This window comes from Macrotis lagotis, chromosome 1 (assembly GCF_037893015.1).
Source record: "Macrotis lagotis isolate mMagLag1 chromosome 1, bilby.v1.9.chrom.fasta, whole genome shotgun sequence".
Classification (NCBI taxonomy): Eukaryota; Metazoa; Chordata; class Mammalia; order Peramelemorphia; family Peramelidae; genus Macrotis; species Macrotis lagotis.
The window spans coordinates 645,975,779-645,996,362 of record NC_133658.1 but is presented as its reverse complement, the minus strand read 5'-3'; the positions used below and the strand labels follow the sequence as shown (position 1 = coordinate 645,996,362).

The 20,584-nt window shown below is 37.1% G+C and overlaps 1 long non-coding RNA gene across 1 annotated transcript in view; it reads left to right on the top strand.

The window, feature by feature from the left end:
• The first annotated feature begins 8,905 nt into the window (after positions 1 to 8,905).
• Positions 8,906 to 20,584, top strand: part of LOC141507544 (uncharacterized) — a 138,497-nt gene continuing 126,818 nt past the window's right edge. Inside the window, exon 1 of the long non-coding RNA XR_012474179.1 lies at positions 8,906 to 9,153. This is a non-coding gene — a long non-coding RNA (uncharacterized LOC141507544). The remainder of the gene's footprint in view (positions 9,154 to 20,584) is intronic.

The following is a 20,584-nucleotide window of genomic DNA, read 5'->3' as shown; positions in this document are numbered from 1 at the left end:
ACCCTGTGGAACAAAGCCTTCCCACTATTTTCCAGATTACCTTGGGCTGGAGAATTGCCTCACTGGATCTTTCTGTGGGTTCTGTCTCTCGAAAATTTAGTTGGAGTCATAATTTTAAGGTTTTTTTGAAATATTTTAGAGAGAGCTCCTAAAGGAGGCTGTACTCCTCTCTCCATCTTGGCTCCATCCATTTGTATAGCATTTTAAGTAGCATAAAAGTCTTTTTTTGTAACACTCCCTTTTGACAGGCAAGGAAATTGAGGCTTAGAAAGAAAAAGTTATTTTCTCAGGGTCACAGTTAGTCGGTGTCAGAATCATTGCTTGTGAATTCATTGCTACAAATCTATGCCGCTGTCTCCAAAGTTTAGACTCTTACCAGAGGACAGTGAACAAGTAAGACTGACAAAGGATTGAAGATGCCTAAGAAATACTGAGGTCAGTGAATAGCTTTATATTGATTGCTGATGAGTTTTATGAAGCATCCTGGGCAGCAAATTACTCTCAGGCCACGCTATCAATTGTCTCTTTGCTTAAGTTAGAAAAGAAGAAAATGCTAAACTGGGTTATAATATGCAAGACTGTTTTTTTCTAATAGCTTTTCCTTTTTTTTTGAAAAACCTAGAAAAATTGGACAAGTTTTCTCTGAGTGATATGAGATGTAGTTGCATGGAGGGAAAAAGATCTCAGCTCTTTGCTTTGTTTTGGTTTTTGCAAGGCAATGGGGTTAAGTGACTTGTCCAGGGTCATGCAGCTAAATAATTATTAAGTGTCTTGAGATCGAATTTGAACTTAGAGGATCTCAGCTCTTTGCTCAAAGTCCAATCCTTTATAGTCTTTTTTTTAGGGTTTTTTTTTTTGGCAAGGCAAATGGGGTTAAGTAGCTTGCCCAAGGCGACACAGCTAGGTAATTATTAAGTGTCTGAGACCAGATTTGAACCCAGGTACTCCTGACTCCAGGGCCTGTGCTTTATCCACTATGCCACCTAGCCACCCTCCTTTATAGTCTTGAAAATTTATTTTACTGTTAGCATTTTAAAGAGATCATAGCATTTATAACTGAAAAAGACCTTAGATATCCAGGTCAATTCTCTCATTTTTCCAGGAAGAAACTGAGGTCTAGAGAAATAAAATTACTTATTGAGATTACATCAAGAATAAGTGGCAGAAATAGAATTCAAAACCAGCCCCCCACACACATTTTTTTTTTAAGTCTGGAGCTCTGAAAGTACAATGCTTTCTTCCAGACAAATACATAGGGAGTGATACCTAAAATGCCTGGGCAAAAGATAGGGTTTCTATTATATTGTGATTTAATGCTGTATAATTTCTTCTCAACTCCTTAAATTTATTTGTTTAAATTCCTACTAAATTAAACTGTATTTGGAATTATTCACTTAAGCATCTTTAGGCATCTAATTTCATATCATTAAAAAACCTAATTTTTTATTAAGGTTCCACACAAACATCTAATTAGGTTTAGGTTACCTCATGCTAATTATCACTGTTGTATCATTTGTTAAGTTTTCTGATTTTAATCTAATTACACTGCAATTAGTGACAACACATGCATTCAGCTGCTTAGCTTAAAAAATTAAGCCATATGTGCAGGGTGAATTGTTTCAATTTGTTTGACCATTATACATGGTCATAAAATGTTTTTTGTATTAAGATCTACAAAAATGTATAACTTTACAGTTATTTTAGTTGGTTCTGCATAAAAATAAAACTTCTTTAGCAGGTTTCAGTTTGAGTGAAGCCATGCCCATCCAGTGATTAAGGCAGGTAAGAAAGAAAAAAAGCAAAGAATGGCCTCTTTTGCATAGTCAAAAAGAAAAATCAAACCAAGGGGGTAAACCCCTTAGGTTTTCTGACCAAAATTAAACAGTTGCAATCTATATTTACTCTGAGTCAGTCTGGACCCAAACAAGGACCAAGTTTTTATAGGTTGGCCTGTAACCTTTTGTTGACCAGTCCATGTGAGCCAGAGTGAGTTGGGGCTGGTGAACCCCAAGATACATAGCCAAATTTCAGTGATAAAAATTTCCTGTCCTTTGGGCAAAGTCCTCACAGGTAAATATGTGATGTGCTAGTGTGAATCAAAGGAAAGGGAAGGAAAGAAGAAAAAGGGGGGAGGGGAGAGAGAGAGAGAGAGAGAGAGAGAGAGAGAGAGAGAGAGAGAGAGAGAAAAGAAGGAAGGAAAAAAAGGAAAAAAGGAAGGGAGAAAGATGAAAGGAAGGAACAAAGAAAGTAGAAGAGAAAAAAAAGTCTCCCACTCCTGCTGCATCTATCTTTCTCATCTATATCTGGCTACCAGACTGGATGACTCTGGAAGAGAAAGTGAGATAGGTGTCTTTGTACAGCACTTCCTCACTTAAATCCAGTTCACTTGCTTGTCATGGAATTATCTTCTTGATGCCAAGGTACTCTTCAACAGTGAAGGACAAAAAACAAAAATTTCTTTAAGAGACTATTATCTTCATTGGCTAAATTTTCACAATAAACTCTCTTATTTTCCTGCTCTGTCACCTTCATGTATTACAACAGACTAAATAGTTTCAAGGAAATGCATTTCTAGAGATATTAGTATTTATCCCAATCACAATATCATAAAAAACAATTCTTCAATTTCTTGTATAAGAAATTTTGAAAATTTTGAATCCTAGAGTTTAAGGGATTTAAAAGGACCTTAAAATCCTTTAGAAGGGCGACTAAGTGGCGCAGTGGATAAAGCACCGGCCCTGGAATCAGGAGAACCTGGGTTCAAATCCAGGCTCAGACACTTAATAATTACCTAGCTGTGTGGCCTTGGGCAAGCCACTTAACCCCATTGCCTTGCAAAAACCTAAAAAAAAACCCTTTAGAAGACTTAAAGATAGATAGAAGGAACCTTAGAGAAGGAACCTCATTTTGTAGATGAGAAATCTACCAAATCTCCAAAAGAAAAAATTGGTTTGTCCAAGATCATACATATAAAGTGATTGTATTGAACAGAGGATTAATTTGATCAGACTTTGTAGGAAAGTCTTTCTGAGAAGATAAGTAACTGCTGTGGTTGATTCTTGTGATTCTTGCTGCCCCTAAGATGACTGATAACTGAGAATCAGGGGAACTGATTTTTGTTTGTCATTTCAGCCCTCTTGAAGATTTTATTTAGCTATTGATGATAGGAAAATGCTCTCAGGGAAAGGAAGTTTAAAGAGCTATCTCTTGGGGTTCTTTTGGAGTGAAAAACTCACCAATTCTGACTCAGGAGGGTAAGAAAGACTTAAATTCTAATTCACAAAATTGCTACAAAACCTACATGTTATTACAGAAAGTTCACTGGTTGGTACATAAAGTTCACAGATGACCACATATAATTCACAGATTAAGCTCTCTGGAGAAGTAGCAAGACAGTGAGCTACTTAAAGGACAGGCTAATTAACAGAGGTTGAAGTTAAAAAGACTAAAGTCTTTAAGAGGAAAAAGGAAGGAAAGAAACTTAGATCAACATAGATCCAGCCAAAGGAGCTAGGGTCATATTGTTCCAGCCAGATGACCAGATCATGTTAATCTAGTTTAGAGAGAGAGAGCAAATGGAACTCATTGGGGAATACAGGAAAGGAGAGCAAGAGAGTTGGGTGTAAGTCATTCAAACTTTCTGGCAGGTGGGATAGAGTGGTTTAGTACCTGGCTCCAGGTACTCCAATTTGGCTTAGGAAATCACAAATTAGTCAATGAAAAATGGAGAACACCTCCACAGGACAGAAAGATTACAACATTTTCTCTGTGCCCTACTGACATGACCATGGTCCCTTTTCATAGTGTCTAGTATGTGGTTAGTATGACCTTTTCTTATCCTGTATATAAAAATGTTTGCTTCAAAGAATTTTGCAACTATAAATACTATCTTAAATTAATTGCTTACAATAGAACATACAGTTATACACAATTTATGTGTAACTATTATTAAATGAGGCTCCTCTTTCTAGTTAGCATCAATGTTTCCCTTTCCCTCTGGAATATGAATTACCATTCACATGTAGAATTCCAAGACACATCAATTAGATCTTTAAATGACCTCTTCTAATTAATGGGAGGAGCCACGAGCACTTCCAAGGTCTTCTAGTCTTCTGAAATTCTTTGGGGAAAATTTATTCCTATTGGCTACTTTTCTATGTGTTCATTATGGTTGCTTTCACCTCTAATAAGAAACCAAAAACATCTGCCCTGTCTTTTTCCAAATTTTATTTTTATTATTAGACCTTGAAGGGCTTCTCCAAGGATAATTTCTTTGAAGGTGTGCCAAGACTAAGAAGCAGGTCATCAATGTGTCTCCTGCAACCTAGTGCGGTTGGGACTATGGAAGTATGGAGAGGGGAAGATCTGCATTTTATCTGACCTTTATGCTGCTACTTTTAATAGCTCAAATAATATGAGTCCTAGGTGAAGTAGCCCCTAAAAATCTATTTATCTCTGGGAGAAACCTCATGTACTATTAAGAGGCTTTCTGTTTCTCTATACTTTCCTCATCTCCTAAATGCCCTTTTTTGTCTTATGTGTCTTATATGAAAACTTTATTTTGGAGCTTTACCCAGAGTAAAATTCTGGGGAAGGGACAGTGAACTAAAGACAGACACTGACCTTCTAAAAACCTAGCCCCTAGGATCTGCCCTGGTGTGTTACGAGCACAGAACTTTTGAGTGGGACTGGATGTCCTGGGCCACATGTTCCAAGGAGATATTAAGTGCTAAAAAATACTTCAGGTACAGGGCAGCTGAATTCAGATCACAATCATTCCACATGAAGATTGGTTAGAAGAACTAGAGAAATCTTATATGAAGAGAAAAAGATTAAGAGGGAATATGATATCCATTTTCAAGTATTTGAAAGGCTGTCATGTGGCAAAGATTCTGCCTATAGAAGCAATGAGCAGAAGTTGCAGAGGCAGATTTTTAGGACTGATGGAAATGAAAACTTCCTAACAATCAGCGCAGTCAGAAATAAAATGGGCTGCCTTCAGAAGGTAATTGGTTCTCCCTCATTAGAGATCTTCAAGCAAAGGTCAGATGCCTTTGTTGGGTACATAGTGAAAAATGGTTGTTTAGAATTAGTAGATATGGGATGGATATGATCAAATCAATGAGAATCAGCCTTCCCCGAGTCATCATTACTTGAGACAATTCCTGGCGTTTTGAAAATGTATTCCCTCTGTGTAATCATCAGAGCAGAAATTGGACCCATAATAAAATTTTTTTAGGGTTATGTAATCTCAGGAACTCAAAACTAATCCTCAAGGAAAGAAGTCATGCTGGAAACACATTTTCTACAGGAAGTCTTCTATGATTAAACCTTTTCAATACTGAAAACTCCTCTACAATGAGGCAGCAAGGTAGCACAGTAGATATAGCACCACAGCTTAAGTCAAGAAGACCTGTGTTAAATATGCTCTAGACACTTAATAGCTATAGGAGTGGGCAAGTCATTGAACTTTTTTAGTCTCATTTTCCTTATCTATATAATGGGGATAATAATAGCATCCATTTCATGTTGTTTAGCACAGTGAGGTGATTAATAATGACTTCTTTCCATCTTTCCACTCTACCCAATTACTTAGTTTGTCCTGCCTATTTCAGCATAAGGCTTTCTGTTCATGTAATAATATCATCAATTCCAGATCTGGAAGGGATCTCAGAAACCATCTGATACAACCCCTTCTTTTTAGAAAGAAGGAGACTGAGATCCACAGAGGTTATTGTATTTCCCCATGTATAAGATGCACCTTAATTTTGGGACCCAAAATTTGAAAAAGAATATATTACATAAAATTATTGAACTCAAATTTTATTCATCATGAAACTCAAGGACCTTCTGTTCTTGGTTTTCAGGCATCTTTTGGGCAAGTCTGGTGCATGGATGCATGGTTGGTCCATTCCATTTCATGAAGCTGAAGCACCAAAGTTTCCTCCTTTGAAATCAGTCACTTCTTTTTCATCAGCAATTCTTCTGACCTCGTGCTGAACCATCTTTGTGGCCATAGGTATTCCAATGGCCCTTTGCTCTTCAATCCATCTCTTAAATTCTCTATCTAACTCAGGCCATTTGGCTGACTTGCCTCTCATGGCTCCTTCTGCCATGGCATTTTTCAGTAGGGTTTCTTCTTCCATAACTAGTCTTGGATTGTTTTCTCAGTTGGAGGAAGACAGGCTGATGTTCAGCAGCACAATTTCCATTCATTTTGCAAATAGAATCATTTTGAACTTGAATTCAGCATGAATATGAAAATCTTTTCTGAACTATTTCTGGGCAGAATGTGGAAAAACATAACTTAACATACCTGTAACAAATGTGAAACAATAAGCACAGAGACAACAAGGGTGAAAAAGCAGGAAATGCAAGTAAAAAAATCTGCAGCTGCTGTATAAGACACTGCCAGTTTTTAGACTGCAAATTTTTCCGAAAAGGGTGAGTCTTATACATGGGAAATTATGGTAAGTGATTTTACAAGGTAGCACAGGTAGTAAATATGAGAGGAAGGATTTGAATCCAGGTTCTTAGACTTCAGAACCCAAGTTCTCTCCACAGTACTACTTGTTCTATAAAAGTCAAATAACATTGCTTCCAGGAATTATAAAATTATGCTTCTGATTCAAGGTTTTCATTTCATTTTATCCTAAGGCAAAGAAATCATAGGTCATTTAGAGAAAAAGAAAATAGAAAACCACAAAAGCCATGTTTACTGGTCATTCTTTAACCTTCTGTGACTCAGTGGTACCTTGGCTTTCATTCACAGTCACAGAGTCATGTATGCACGATTATCACAGTGAACCTGTTGTAGAAATGATCTGTAATGCTGAAAACAGCAAAAAGCATAGAGTGGGCATGGATATGTCACCCCACAGCAGTGGCTCCTATAGGAACTTTGTCAATATATGCCTCAACAAAAGTGATTTATAATAACTAGTCACATTGATAACATGTTTCTTAAAGGGTTACCAAATGCTTTCCCTCACAAAACCCATGCGAAGTTACCCAAGGTTTAATTATCCTCATTTTATAGATGAGGAAGCTGAGACTCTGAAAAATCCCACCCAGGAAGTTTGGATTCAAATCCAGGCCTTCTGATTCTAAGATCAAAATTTTCTCTAATGTCTCATGCAATCAATCACCTCCCTTAGAAAACACAAATCACTTTCCCTTTGCAAAGCTTCAAAAAGAATTTGGAGAATTGCCAAGTCTGGGATGTTCTCTGGTCAAGGACTTTTGTGTTGATAAGCTTTTGTGTGTCTTTCAGTTGGGCTTGTTGGAACTGAAAAATTCTAGAGGCGTGAGGGATACTTTCTGCAGAAATGAGAATGCCAATGCAGATCAGGGTTTAAACATATCCTGTCAGTGGGAATGCAATTTGGGTCAATGAATCATAAATCCTATTTTGGTCATTTGCTGAAGACACTGAAATCACAGTCATCCCAATGGAGACAGCTTGAAAGAGATGCTGATAACTAAGATGCACAAGCAAGTGGATGAGCAATCGAAGGGGTAAGATATTCTACCCAATGGATTGCAAATTTACCTATACTAATATAAATCCTATTGTTCATGAAGTCTTTCTCCCCAGGTCTTGAGAAGGGATCTGGTATGGATCACAAAGGGAATCTGACACTTGAGGTAAGTCTCCTGACACTCAGGTGACCAATTCTGCTCAGTTTATCAGCCCATAGACTGGCCCTTGAAACAGATCTTTGGAAAAATCAATGGTAACTTTTGTGCCACTTACAATGTTCAGGTTTCCTGAAGAGACAAAAAAAAAACCAATCTGGTTTTTTAGTTTGACCTCATCTCTTCAGACTTAAAAAAACTGAAGTACAATAAAATCTTTCATTAGAAGAAGACTACATGCAAACAGTGCATTTGATTTCTAGTCTCAGAACAGCAAACTGAGATCATCTGTCCCCTTTTTGTAGATGAAGAACCTGATAAACTGAAAAAGCAAAAATCCAAGCTTGGAATCTATCACCTTTGACTGAGAAAGCTCATTGCTTTGCTTCTCAGTCCCTAGAGAGAAAGAAATCATTTTAATTGAAGATTTTACCTAAATTTGATCCTCCACTGCCAGTCTTTACTTAGTACTCAAGCACTGTATCTATTCATGGTGGTGAACATATAGGCTTTGTGGAGGTAATTTGGAACTGAAGTCAAATAACACTAGGAGAGATTTAAATCAGATGTAAGAAAGAGTTTTGAGTAACTTTCCATATTAAAATATCAGTTTGCACCAAGAAGAGAAATTGTGAAATTTCCTTTCCTTTTGATTTTTAAGACCCTGCTTTCCCAGAGGGAGTAGAGCTAGGATCCTAAGCTTTAAACCATGAGCCCAACTTCCTAAATACTTGAGAATTAAAATTCTCAAAATGTCATGAAATGACTTTGTCTGCTCCAGACAAATATCACTAACCTATTGATAGAATCACAGATTAATCAACAAACCTTACAGTGTAGGTTTCCAAATATTTTGAAATAGTAGAAACTTTTTTTAAAGCTGCCATAATTTGTAGAATTTGGCATTATGGAAGTTAGAGAGTGGAAAGGAGTGAAAAACACAAATCAGGTCTTCTTGTTGATAAATGAGGAAGACCAAAGTTTGAAGGCATTTTTTTTAGGACGTCAAAGAGATCCATTCTCACAAGCAAGACTGGAGAGAGAGAGAGGGATGCTATTTATACCTTGTGATCTTGTTATCTGGAAGTTGGGGGAGAGCCTCCTTGGTCATTGTTGCACATTACCACCTATTTCTGGGAAAATAACAGTTTTATCATCCTCAGTAGAGCCCCCACATTGACTGGAAAGAGGAGAAAGAAGAAAATTATGATCTTCCTCCTCATATCTTCTCTTTCCTTTCTTCCCATACCTCCCTCTTTCCCTCCTACTCCTCCTTCCTTTTCTCCTATTCCTCTCCCTTCTCCTTTCTCATTTGTTTCTGGATAAGAGAATATCTCTACACAGGCTGGGAATAAGTGAACCACAGACTGCTTTGTTAAGTCATGGGCAAAGGAGAGGAGCAGACCATCACCTTCTTCTTCCTGCTCCCCCTTTCCTGTGCTGGCAGATGATAAGACTTTGGTCAATTGAATCCCAGCTCCCTATCAGAAAAAGGTTGGAGGCTTCTAGACTAAGGTATGATTTCTTGGTGTTGAAATTTTGTCTGGTAGAATATTTTTCACTGCTCTGATACCCAGCAAAAATATTGATTTTCCTTTCTTCTTTGAATAAATTAACATGTAATGTATATTTTATACTATGTCCCTTACCTGGACAAGATTTAATGCTCTTAGTTAAGTATTATGCAGGAATCTTAGTATTGTAATAATTTTTCTGATATGTACTCTCTACCACTGGTGAATTAATAATAGAAATTTTCTAACTTCTTCAAATTATGAAGTTTCATAGTCTCATTTACTAATGTCCCAAGATGTAATGTTTTCCCTTTTTTGATCTTGAGTAAATATTAAACCCTAAACAGATATTGAGTTCTGTTACTTCTAGGAATTTTGCTGCCAATCTTTCAAAAGATCAGTATACAGTTATCCTTTCTACATCATGGGGTTGCCTTCTACATCATGTAGGGTGCCCCTACAATCTAGAAAATCCTCATAAAATCTTTTGGCTCTGTCTTTGTACCAAAGAAGTCTGAATTATTATGGTATTCAAAGATAAAATATATTGATGTTATACAATATATATTTATATATTTCTAAGTTTCAAAACTTTTTTTCTATATTATCTTCTAACCTTGACATGTCACCTACAACTTCTGCCAAACTCCTCCAAAATTCCCCTTTAATTTCTTATGCTGACCTACAATATATCAAAACCCTGGTGAGGAGAGTGGCAACGTGTAAGGGATAACTGTATTCTGTTTTGTATTCTGGAAGAAGAGTCCTGTTAGCAACCAAGTCTTTTGTATAGCAAGACCAGCTCTGTGGAAGTAAAAGAAGTAGCCCCCCATGTGAATATAAACATGGGACATGATTTAAGAAAATGAAGAAAAGTACTACTATACTCAACACCAAAGCATGTCTTCTGAATGCTTTACTTCTTTTGGTTCCTCAGCCTAAAATCTCTAAAATTAGAAGATTTGTTCCAGTCAATAATCTCTTCTTTTAGAAAGCAATTTCCTAAGGAAAGAATTCTCCCTATCCACTCCTTTATTCCACTAAAAAAAATAATTAGGGCTATACTAGGAATAAAGGATATAAAGACCCCAAAACTAAACAGTCTCTACTTCAAAGATCATATATTTTACTGTGAGGACATTATGTACAACAGCAATGAAAAAAAGAAATTAAAAATATGCAAAGGAGGTACAAAGTAATTCTGAAGTAGATTAACAAAGAAGCACGGAGAAGCTTAAAAATCCCTGACAGGAGAACCAAATCACCCTGTCAGAGTAAGATCGATAGTAATGGTCTAAAGGGCAGCCAGGTGGTCTAGTGGATAGAGTTCTGGGCCTTGAGTCAGGAAAACTTAACCTTCTAAGTTCAAATCTGGCTTCAGATACTTACTAGCTGTGAAACCCCAGGCAAATTACTTAACCCTGTTTCTCCCAGTTTCCTCATCTGTAAAATAATCTGGAAAAGGGCATGGCAAACCACTCCAGTATCTTTACCATAAAAACCCCAAATAGGGCCACTTGAAGTCAGACAAGACTGAACACATGCAAAAACAATGGTCCAAAACTCCTTCCCTTCAGGGAAAGGAGTTGGATTTTCAGCTACCCTTCAAGTCCCAAGGAGTTTTTCTTGTCCCAACTAGGATGACTTAAGAGGCAATGTTGAGGCTCCTTGTACCCTTTTTCCAATGACTCATCCTGTTCAGTTATAAAAACTCTCAAGACTGTACTAGTTGGAGAGAGGCTACCACATTCCCTCTCCAGCCCTATTCCATCATTCTCTCTGACTGCCTCATTTTGTAACTCCCATCAAAGGAGCTGGCTTGCTTTGCTGTGTTGTTGCAAGCTCCATATTTCTTTGGACAGGGCTTTTGGTATTCCCAAACCTTCCTAACACTTTATTAAGACAGTTAATCCTGCCAGAGTTTATTCCCTGTTGGCATATCTTTCCAGAACCCAGGACTTTCCTTCCCTGGCTTTGCTATAGGACTGTTAAGAAGGAGTCTTGGACTGATACTATGTGGTCTCTTAATTGTTTCATCGTGTATCAGTCTTGTCTCCACATCTACAGTGTCCATTTTTAAGAGTCCAGAAGCCCATTGTCTCTTGCTTAGTCACAGTGGCTAATCAAACTCAGGCTCACAGACTGCACCTAGAATTTCATTGGGGTAAGAAATCCCCAAAAGAGGGCAGCCTTCTAAAGATGATCAGTATTTTCTCTGCAATATGTCATCTTAGAATCTTCCCTACAGCACTAAAAGGAAAAATGACTTGCTCACAATCAACCAACCAGTATGTGTCTGAGATAGGACATGAATTCAGGTATTCCTGAGTAGTTTTCTATACCAAACTGATTCTTTCTGGTCACGTGGTAGTAAGAATATTAGCTGACACTTAGCTAGCATTTGATGTTTAATTAAGATTTACAAATTGTATTTTTTAAGCCTCGAAGCAATCCTGTGAGTTGGGCACAATAGATATTGGTATCATGTATCCCAGCTTTACAAATGAAGAAACTGAGACTGAGGAGGTTAATTGATTTGCCCATGATCACATACCTAGCTTGTGACAGAGATTGGATTTGAACTCAAGCCTTCCTTATTCCATGTCTTTCTAATGTACTATAATTCTCTGACTATTGTGGGAAAATGTTGCATTTGGAGTTAGAGAAAATGAATTTGAATCCTGGCTCTGCTATTTATCTCCCACATAAGCATTCTTCATTTTCTTCATCTGCAGCATGATGGGGATGAGGGAGATGGGTTGGGTTTTGCTTTTATTTTGCTTTTAGCTCTTGATTATATGACTATGAGCTAAACAAATGTTTATTTAATCGAAGATTAGGTGCTCATTCATTTGATTGGGATATAAGTATACCAGATTATAAAGGCTTTTCTGGTGAACATGTTATATCTCCAGTAAAAATTTTTGTCTTTGTAAGCATGTTGCCTAGTATGTACAATGGCTAGCATATAGTATGATATATAAATTGTTCTAGATTGAATGTAAGCTCCTTGAGAGCATGTCCTGTGTCATTTTTGTATTTGAAACTTTCATATCAGGCAAATACTTAATAGTTGCTTAATAAATAATTGTGGATTTATTGGTGATAGTTATAGCTCTATATAGTTCTGATATTCTATAGGAATATTGGAAAGTTTCAAGTTTATAAAGGACTGATCAACACTATCAACTGCACTGGAACTGGCCTGGAACCTGTGATGACTAGAACTGAACAGAGCAGGCCAGAAGCAGATGTGTCAGGACCCAAATAGAAGTTTAATTAATTTCAAAGTGGGGAAATGAGTCCTGCATGTAAAGGCCCATCTCCTAAGAAGGAGGGCTTAAAGCTGCTGATGCTGGAGCCACTAATATACATGAAAAAGATAGGACCACAAAACAATCATTCTTAGGTCTTCAGAAAGTTCTTGTGGTTGGCATGTCTTGGGACAATACAGATATTCTTGTTTCCTGATGTAGTACTTAGTTCAGTTCACTTGGCAGCTACATGGACACAAGAGGTGTGATACATGGCCCTGGAAAATAGGGGGAGTTAAATCCCTCACCTGGTAAAACACCTGGTGCTGTAGTAAAATACCTGGTGCTAGTGGGAAAACACCTACCTAGTGCTGGTAGTAAAACACCAAGCAATACATTTTGTCAGAGGATCATATCATCCAGAGCTCAAAATAAGCCTGCTTGTTGGACCTTAGCTCTAGGAAATAGGTTATCCCTAAAATATTTTGGCAACACATTGCATTTCATTTACAGCACTGTCCTTAGGTACATGAGCAACAATTAAATTATGGTTTTTTTCCCCCTGGATCTCTTATACTAAATTATAGCCTGGCACACTCTTGGTTCTCCTTAATGCTCAAGCCACCTGAAACTCTGGCTACTTGAGTTGGGTTCTGCCCAACTGAATAATGAGAAATCATTATTCAGACTCAGGAAAGCAGGGGTGGAAAAAAAATAAAAATATATTAAAAGAAATTACATGGGCAGCTAGGTGGCACAGTAGATAGAGCACCAGCCCTGGAGTCAGGAGTACCTGAGTTCAAATCCTTCCTCAGACACTTAACAATTATCTAGCTCTGTGGCCTTGGGCAAGTCACTTAACCCCATTGCCTTGCAAAAAAAAAAGGAAATTACAACACATAAGAAAATGGTAGACAAAGACCGACAGAGACAAAATAACATTCAAGCAGAGCTGACTGGGACAGCGAGTCAGAGAAGACTGGCACTGAGCAGAGATTCAACCCAGATTTTTATGTCTGCCCCCTTAGCTGTAGGGCAAAAGGTGAACTCCCTTCCCATTCTTCTGTACTGGGAATTCTGTACTGGAAATTCACTCAGTTTCCAATTCTTTGCCATCATAAACAGGGCTGCTATGAATATTTTTGTACAAGTGATGTTTTTACCCTTTTTCATAAACTCTTCAGGGTATAGAAACCCAATAGTGGTATTGCTAGATCAAAGGGTATGCACATTTTTGTTGTCCTTTGGGTGTGGTTCCAGACTGCTCTCCAGAAAGGCTGGATGAGTTCACAGCTCCACCAACAATGTATTAATGTCCCAGATTTTCTGCATCCCCTCCAACATTGATCATTATCCTTTCTGGTCATATTGGCCAGTCTGAGAGGTGTGAGGTGGTTCCTCAGAGGTGCTTTAATTTGCATTTCTCTAGCAAGTAGTGATTTAGAGCAATTTTTCATATGACTGAATTGCTTTGGTTTCCTTTTCTGTAAATTGCCTTTGTATATCCTTTGACCATTTGACAAATTTAACTCAGTTCGCTGTATATTTTAGAAATGAGTCCTTTGTCAGAAATACTAGTTGCAAAAATTGTTTCCCAATTTATTACATTTCTTTTGATCTTGGTTACAGTGGTTTTTAATTTACAGAGTTTTTTAATTTAATGTAATCAAAATTATCTAGTTTGTTTTTAATGATGTTCTTCATCTCTTCCTTGGTCATAAACTGCTTCCCTTTCTATAGATCTGACAAGTAAACTATTCATTGATCTCCTAGTTTGCTTATAATATTATTTTTTATGTCTAAATCCTATATCCATTTTGATCTTATCTTAGTATAGAGTGTGAGGTGTTGGTCTAATCCTAGTTTCTGCCATACTACCTTCCAATTTTCCCCACAGATTTTATCAAAGAGAGATTTTTATCCCAATAGCTGGACTCTTTGGGTTTATCAAATGGCAGATTACTATAATCATTTTCTGCTATTGCACCTAGCCTAATCCACTGATCCACCACTCTATTTCTTAGCAAATACCAGACAGTTTTGATGACTGATGCTTTATAATATAATTTTAGATCTGGTAGGGCTAAGTCACCTTCTTTTGCACTTTTTTCATTAAATCCCTGGAAATTCTCAACTTTTTATTTACTTACAATTTTTTCCAACTTAGTAAAGTAATTTTTTGGAATTTTGATTGGTAGGGCACTAAATAAATTTAATTTCGGTAGAATTGTCATTTTTATTATATTAGCTCGGCCTATCCATGAACAGTTGATATTTGCACAGTTATTAAATCTGATTTTATTTGTGAGAAGTGTTTTGTACTTTATTTTCAAAAAGTTTCTGAGTCTTCCTTGGCAGGTAGACTTCCAAGAATTTTATATTGTCTGAAGTTATTTTGAAATGGATTTCTCTTTCTAGATCTTTCTGCTGCATCTTGCTAGTCATATGTAGAAATGTTGAGGATTTATGAGGCTTCATTTTATATCCTGTGACTTTGCTAAAATTGCTAATTATTTCTAGTAGTTTTTTAGATGATTTTTTGGGATTCTCTAGGTAAACCATCCAGTCATCTGCAAAGAGTGAGAGTTTAGACTCTTCCTTCCCAATTCTAATTCTTTCAATTTCTTTTTCTTCTCTTATTGCTGAAGCTAATATTTCTATTACGATATTGAATATTAGCGGTGATAATGGACATCCTAGTTTCAGCCGGACCTTATTAGGAATTCCTCTAGACTATCCCCACTGCATATAATGCTTGTTGATAGATACTACTTATTATTCTAAGGAACAATCCATTTATTCCTACACTCTAATGTTTTTAGTAAGAATGGGTGCTGTATTTTGTCAAAAGCTTTTCCAGCATCTATTGATATATTCGTATGATTTTGATAGCTTTGTTATTGATATAATTAATTATGCTAATAGTTTTCCAAATATTGAACCAACCCTGCATTCCTGGGATAAATCCTACTTGGTCATATTGTATTATCCTAGTGATAACTTGTAATCATTTTGCTAAGATTTTATTTAAGATTTTTGCATCTATATTCAACAGGGAAATAGGTCTACAATTGTCTTTCTCTTTTAACGTTTCCTGGTTTAATTATCAGCGCCATATTGGTGTCATAGAAAGAGTTAGGCAGAGTTCTGTCTTCACCTATTTTTCCAAAGGGTTTATATAGAATTGAAAGCAATTGTTCCTTAAATGTTTGATAGAATTCACTTGAGAATCCATCTGGCCCTGGAGGTTTTTTTTAGGGAGTTTAATAATGGTTTGTTGAATTTCTTTTCCTGAGATAGGGTTGTCTAGATTTTTAATTTCCTTTTCACTTAACCTGGGCAACTTATATTTTTGTAAATATTCATCCATTTCACTTAAATTATCAAATTTATTGGCATGCAGATGGGCAAAATAATTCTGAATTATTACTTTAATTTCCTCCTCATTGGTGGTGAGTTCACCTTTTTCATTTATGATACTAGTGATTTAGTTTTCCTCTTTTTTTTAATCAAATTAACTAGAGAATTATCCATTTTAATGTTTTTTTCATAAAACCAAATTTGGTTTTATTTATTAGTTCAATAGTTTTCTTATTTTTGATTTTATTAATTTCTCCTTTAATTTTTAGAATTTCTAATTTGGTATTTAATTGGGGGTTTTGAATTTGTTCTTTAATTTTTTTAGTTGCCTGTTTAGTTCATTGATTTCCTCTTTCTCTAATTTATTCATGTAAGCACTTAAAGATATAATATATCCCCTGACAGCTGCCTTGGCTGTATCCTATAAGTTTTGCTATGTTGTTTCATTATTGTCATTTTCTAGGATAAATAATTAATTCTTTCAATAATTTGTTGTTTGATCCATTCATTCTTAAAATGCCACCCTGCAGAGGGTGGGGGGGGGTGGCAGAGAATGAGAAAGAGCATTTCAAAGAGAAAGAGAGAAAGAGAGTTGTACCCAAGAATAATTTCTGGGAGCTCAGGTGTTTTGCTAATAGCTAGCACACAGTTGGGAGGGAGGGGGTGAAAGACTTTGGTACTAAATTTTCCCCATGTTTTAAGTCTCCTAAACTTCTAGATAGGCAAACATCAGTTGCGCATATACCAAATGTCCTTCCTTAACAACCCTCACTCCACAGTGGGATATAAACCAAACACCTCAGAACTGCCAACACTGGTCAGCTTGAACAGAACACAGGCAGGCCCACACAAGGGCTCCTGCAAAACACTACATGGGATCAGCGTATAAGCCATGTCTGATGCCACACCTTAGCTGACTCCCCACAAAACTCAACCTTAGAAGGGCTAGAGGTCCAATATTTTCCTACTTTTCTAAGAATCTAGGATCTATAAAAGGGGTGTGTTTCTCGCCTATGGAGCTCTATCCAATTTTCCAAGTCTGGGAAGAGTATCCTGGCCAGCTTGCCATTATATACCTGCTGGCTACTTGAGTGTGGTTCTGCCTATGAGGAACCATTATTCAGATTTAGTAAAGCAAGGTGGAAAGAAAATAAAAATTTTTTAATTTATTAAAAGAAGTTACAACACATGAGAAAATAGTAGGTAAAGAAAGACAGAGACAAAAGAACAGTCAAGCAGAGCTGACTGGGAACAGCAAGTCAGAGAAGACTGGCATAGAGCAGAAATTCAAATCAGATTTTTATGTCTGGCCCCTTAGCCAGAAGACAAAAGGTGAACTCCATTTCCATTCTTATGGACTGGAAATTAGGTAGAGAGTGAAGCCTAAGGAAATCAGTATAAAGATTTTATATTAAACAATGAAACAATGATAGTGGAACTACATTTCAAGAGTAGGGAACATCCACCCAATACAAGATTAACAGCCCTTTAAGATTGCAGATTTAGTTTCTGCTACAGTTACAGTTCTATACATCTTTTCCATGATAGTCAATTTACATCTCAAAAGTAGGTGGTAGTCAATTTACATCTCCACCCAGTTTCTACATTCATAATTCTCTACATCTTTTCTCTGCATCACAACCAATCACAATTCCAGAAAAAAGCACATTACCCAGCTCCTGATGGACTCAGAATATAGAGATGTGATTTTTTTTTTGGTCATGGTCAATGTGGATATTCTGATTAACTCTACACGCTAGCAGGAAGTGTTTTGTTTTCCTTACTTTCTCAATTGAGGAGAAGGAGGGGGGAGGGAGGTGAAGGGAAGGACTGGAAAAGAACACAAAAATAAAAAGATAGTCAATCAACATGAATTTATTAAGTGTCTAACAGGTGTGTCCAACTTTTTATCTCTTCTGGGCTGTATCACCCAACAAAAACCACACACATAATTCAATACCTATTCATGAATACCATGCAACCCAGACTACCAATGAGCACAACAACAAATTTGATGTCTCCTATCTTCTAAAATGGACTCTGAGGGTTATGGCCTGGTGGGGTGGAAAGGGCGGGGTTAGGGGTAGCAGGTTAGACACTCCTAGAGCTCTAATATGTGCCAGTGAACATACAAAGCTCTAAGCATACAAAAATCAAAATCAAAATAGTCTGCCTTCAAAGAGTTTATATTCTATAAATAGAGGTAACAGATATCTTTCAGATTGTGATTGAAGCTTATGTCCTAGGTAGCAGCGGCAATTAATTGCCTTTGTGGTAAATGGAGAAGGTTACTGTTTGAAAAACTAAAGCTTAAATCCTAAAGTTTAAATCTTTCTTATCTCTCCCAGGTATGACCATGCATCCAAAAGAAGTTCTTGTTCTATTCCATAGCAATATACCTTTCAAAACTTTGGCTCATTTGTGTGAGTCATTGTTCTTCAAGGAGAGCCCATACCTGATTTCTGACAGTCACAGAGAGAGTTGGCTTTATTTTTGAAGAGCATATTCCCAGAGGGACTGTGACTAAGGAAATCTTGTGCTCAGTTTTTTGGCATCCCTTAGCTGATTCCTACCATCTTGGTAATTTTTATTGTACATACCTTTAGTGGAGGGTAAAATCAGAATAGAAATGGTTGTTTGTATGGTTCTGTCAAGAAAATGCCCATTTAAGATAAGCATTCTGTCTGAATTCTGTTGCTACATTTCCTGTATGTCAGAGATATAAATAGTATAAGGCTGTCAGGACTTTGTCTAAGACCACTTACATCCAATGTGACTTGGGATGATCATGTCATATGATATGGGGCTGATGCCGAATAGCTGTGAGGAAGTTTATTTTCTTTCTTAGCTGGTCCAAAACAGTCAGACCCTAATGGTATCATTTTTATCCCTCTCCCGGGACTTACCTTTCTCCTCTGGTATAAATGCACCTGAATAAGTTGAACTACCTGAAAACCTGAACCACATCACACACCTCTACCCTCCCTAGCCCACTCAACTGAATTTTCCCTGAATGCCAAAATATCATATGTAAACATCATCAATTCTTCTCTTGCAATGAAAGCCATCACTAACTAGTTCTTTGGGACTCAGAGATTGGGCTTCTTGTGATGACTGATTGGGCATGCATGATAATCAGTCCTTTTCAAATAGTGCACCCAAGAAAATGGCTTGAACCTGTGGTTGCCTTCTTGCTTATTTGCAAAGCCTGAGAGAAATTTGTTAGTAGCAATGGCAATTGTAATTTGGTTATGCAAATATTGGCAAATCTCATGTCATGTTAACCCACATAGTTTTTCAATAGCTTCTGTTTTATTCATTTTGCCCCCGCTTGGTACCCTCAGGGTAGCTGACTAGGCTGTAGGTCGTTGATTATTTATAGAGCATACACGGCCCCTAGTTACAAAGTGAGAGAAGAGGGATTGATTAAATGCACCAAATTCTATTTTTTTATTATTGAAGAAGTATATCTCTTTGAACCTACTGAACTATTCCCTTAAGGGTTTCTCTGATCCACCAAGGTTAGCTCTTCTTGCTGTATGTTTTTATTTAATAAAAAAAAGGTTGTGTTTTTTTTAAATCTTCCTCTTTGACTCAGTTTCTCTAGATTCTTAATTTGCAGCTGGGCTGAGATAATTTATCCTTTTTCTTCAGTCATACAGAACAGTTCAGCCCCGGGAGCTTCTATTCTATTTGCCCATCTTTGGTTCCTAGTTAGAGGAGGACTGGTAGAAGGACCTGAAGATGTTAGGCTGAAGGAGAGAAAAAATTAAGGCAAAAATGATCACTATCTTTTCATGAAGGATTCAACTTTCTGCCTCTAACTCACAGGGCTCTGGACCCTGGGCAAATGCCTTAACAGAGGGGGGGTGTTCTAGGCAATTCTCTAAGACTATAAATTGTAGAGAAAATGCTGGCCTATTTGGCAGAGGCATTTGCCTCATCTGGGATTAAATGAATCACAGGCACAGTCTATGTCCTTTGTCATTTGGAAGAATTAGACTTGTTCTGTTTAGTCCTAGACTACATAAGCAATAGCAATGATAGAAGTTAAAAAGATGTAGATTTAGACTCTTTGTGAGGAATAACTCTCTAACAAGCAGAGTTACACCAAAGCAGAAGGGCTGTCTGGAGAGATGTTGGAAACAGGCAAGTCGGATTAGTTCCCTATTTTTTTTTAGCTCCCTCTGGTGTCAAAGGCAGGTAGGCACCAATTGAAAGCCAGATATTTCAAGCAAGGAAAAGAAAGGCCAAGATGGGAAGGAACAAACCAAGCATGATCAGGAAAAAGAAGAATGTAGTGTATCCCAAGAAAAGGGAGATCCCTAAGCAGAAAATTTTGAGTCTATAATTGAGTGATTCAAGTGGTAACAGGTTCCCCTTCACTGGAAATTATTAAAAATAATAACTGGCATTTATATAGCATACAAAGCATTATATATTTACCTCACTTGATCTTTAATGAAAAACTATATATTCACTTGCAGAAGATGATAAAAAAAATTCCTTTCTAGAGATGGACTGGACTAGATGGATGGTGTCTGAGATCCTGTCCAGGATGTATCTTATATAGGAGGGATGTTTATATGCACATTGCATGTTTGTGTGTAGTTATGTGCATATGCACATGTATACACACAGATTTGAAGTGACAAAAGGCGGTTTCTTTTGTCAGCCTCCTTAGCAAAGAGTGAGAATGATGGCAATTCCCCCTGGGTATCATGGAAGGCTCATTACAAGACTAGCAGAAAGTTCTCACTCATTAATGCCCTACCAGCTAGTTGCACTGTACTGAAGGAAAACAGGAGGCCCTGCCAA